The sequence below is a fragment of the Macrobrachium rosenbergii genome, chromosome 28 (assembly GCF_040412425.1).
Source record: "Macrobrachium rosenbergii isolate ZJJX-2024 chromosome 28, ASM4041242v1, whole genome shotgun sequence".
Classification (NCBI taxonomy): domain Eukaryota; kingdom Metazoa; phylum Arthropoda; class Malacostraca; order Decapoda; family Palaemonidae; genus Macrobrachium; species Macrobrachium rosenbergii.
Window position 1 is genome coordinate 7487501 of NC_089768.1, and position 2500 is coordinate 7490000.

Here is a 2500-nt window from a genome sequence, read left to right on the forward strand (position 1 = left end):
CATTCTATCTAGGTATTGCTGTAGTGACTGTCCTTTTTATCCAGGTATTACTGTTCTGTCTGTCTGTTTTATCCAGATATTACTGTGATGACTGTCCCCTTTATTCAGGTATTACTGTGCTGTCTGTCACCTTTAGCCAGGTATTACTGTGCTGTCTGTCCCTTTTATCCAGGTATTACTGTGCTGTCTGTCCCTTTAACCTGGTGTTACTGTCTCCTGCTGTCCCTTTTATTCAGGTATTATTGTGGTGACTGTCCCTTTTATCCAGGTATTACTGTGCTGTCTGTACCTTTTATCCAGGCATTAGTGTGGTGAGAGAGCAACCCCAGTGTTTCTACAACGTTAACGTTTTCGTGTTCCTCAGTTGGTCCCTTATCGCTTAGATACTCTTTCTATGGTGTCGAGTACATGAAATGAGGTATGATAAGACCATAGGGTTTATTTACTACATTAGTTACTAAGTCTACGGGCAGCACCAGCCCCATTTCGGGGAAGGGGAAGGGGAGCGGGAGGAGGCGAAGGGGCGGAGGTATGGATTTGCAACTTACCCTGTTATCTAAGTTGGGTCAAATGATGGCCAAATGCCAAATTTTGTCTAGATTGGTCAAGCGGTTCGGATTCCTATAGTGCACAAACATACAAACGTACAAACATTCACTTATATATATATATATATATATATATATATATATATATATATATATATATATGTATATATATATATATATATATATATATATGCGTGTGTGTGATCTAAATCTATGACGTACAAATTAATATATTTGATGTGTAAATATGAAAATATGCTTCTTTTTCACCAAAAAAAAAAAAACACAATGCTAAAAAGAAGATATAAGCAAAAATACCATATTCTCACATTAGAATGAATTTTCCTGTCCAATATGAACAAACGTGGAAAACTTATAGAAATCCGATGAACAACTAGGAAATGAAGACAGCGTAACTGAAATCTCATCCTCATCGGCCTTTACAGGTGCTTGGAGGAAATGATAATCCCGAATGCCTCATGTGTGCAAGCATATCCGCTGTGGTGTGTACTCTTAATGTTTCAACTACTCTTGGCAGCAGACCAAAGACTTCCACTAATCTCTCGGCATTTATAATTTCTGTGGGCCTTGCAAAGTAATTTCTTCGAATGAATCTTAAAAAGAGTGAAAAAAAGAGAGAAAGACTTGTCTGATAACAAAGTTAGCATCAAATACAGCGGAGGGTCTTGATTAGTGCAGCATTTATAATGACAGATAACAAGGTCCAGCACTCCCCAAATTTTGCATCAAACAGCAATAACTCATTATACATAGTATACTGAAGGGAGGAGCACGGTTTTGTTTGCATATTGGTTATCTGTTCATAAACCAGTAGTTTAATAATCTGTACAGCAATTTTCAGTAAGGTATTTTAAACCCGAGCTCACACATAAAATGATGCACAAATACACACACACACACACACACGCACACACGCCCGCGCGCGGGCATATACACTCACACACTCACACACACAACCGTATCTAACATGAAGCGCTCACTCTGAATGTTGTCTAATTGGACCCGGCAGGGGTCCCGCTAAGGCGATATTCCCCTCCAAACAATATTTTCCTTTCAGCTGTAAAAGATCGACCTCAGTCTACCCAGGCTGACTCCGTATCTACCTGCATTTAAATCACAATCTACGGATTATTACAGAATCTGGGTATCTTATAAAACGGCCGTGACTGATTGGTTGGAGACGATTAACGATTTTTCGGATACGAAGGGAGCATCGTGCTGTGAATGTCGCGCCAGGAAAAAAAAAAAAAGTGGTTCCCGCCAAAAGCGAAGAGAAAAATAGCCAATTGACACTCCCACCAGCGTGATATCTGAGCTCTCATTGTCACACGAGTAAAATACGCACCTTAATTGTCATTCAGGTGTGACGAATAGGAGTTAGATGGCGCAATTAGAGTATATTATCCCAAACACAGCTATTCTAAAGGTTCTTGTGATGTAAATGTTCAGCGGCGGCCGTCTGACTGGCAAAATTTTCTTTAGACTCTGTTGCTTGCGTGAAGGAAAGGATGGCTTGGTTTAAAAGGATACCCGTTCGAACCCAAGGATTTATTCAACACCAGCTTCATGGCGCCACATCAAACTCGCGGCAAAGCCCGTCCCGTTGAAAGACAAAATGTTTCTTTGTGTCCATGAACATTCGGCAATATTGTGAGATGTGTTCCGTTAACTAAACAAATAAAAAGAGGTGACATTACCGATAACACGCAATTACAGAATAACGGAGCTTGCACTGCAGCGACGTTCCGAGAGGGCCACTTTCCACTCTTTCCAACGGCCAGCCTTCTTTCTCCCTTCCTCCTTGAAGGATGTCAAGAAGTGTTCTTTATGTCGTCTGGAACTTGTTTGGAGCCTCCCTCTGAACTTGAAGATAAATTTAATAAATTGGGCATTTGATATAGTGGGCAGCAATAGGATATGATATATGCCCT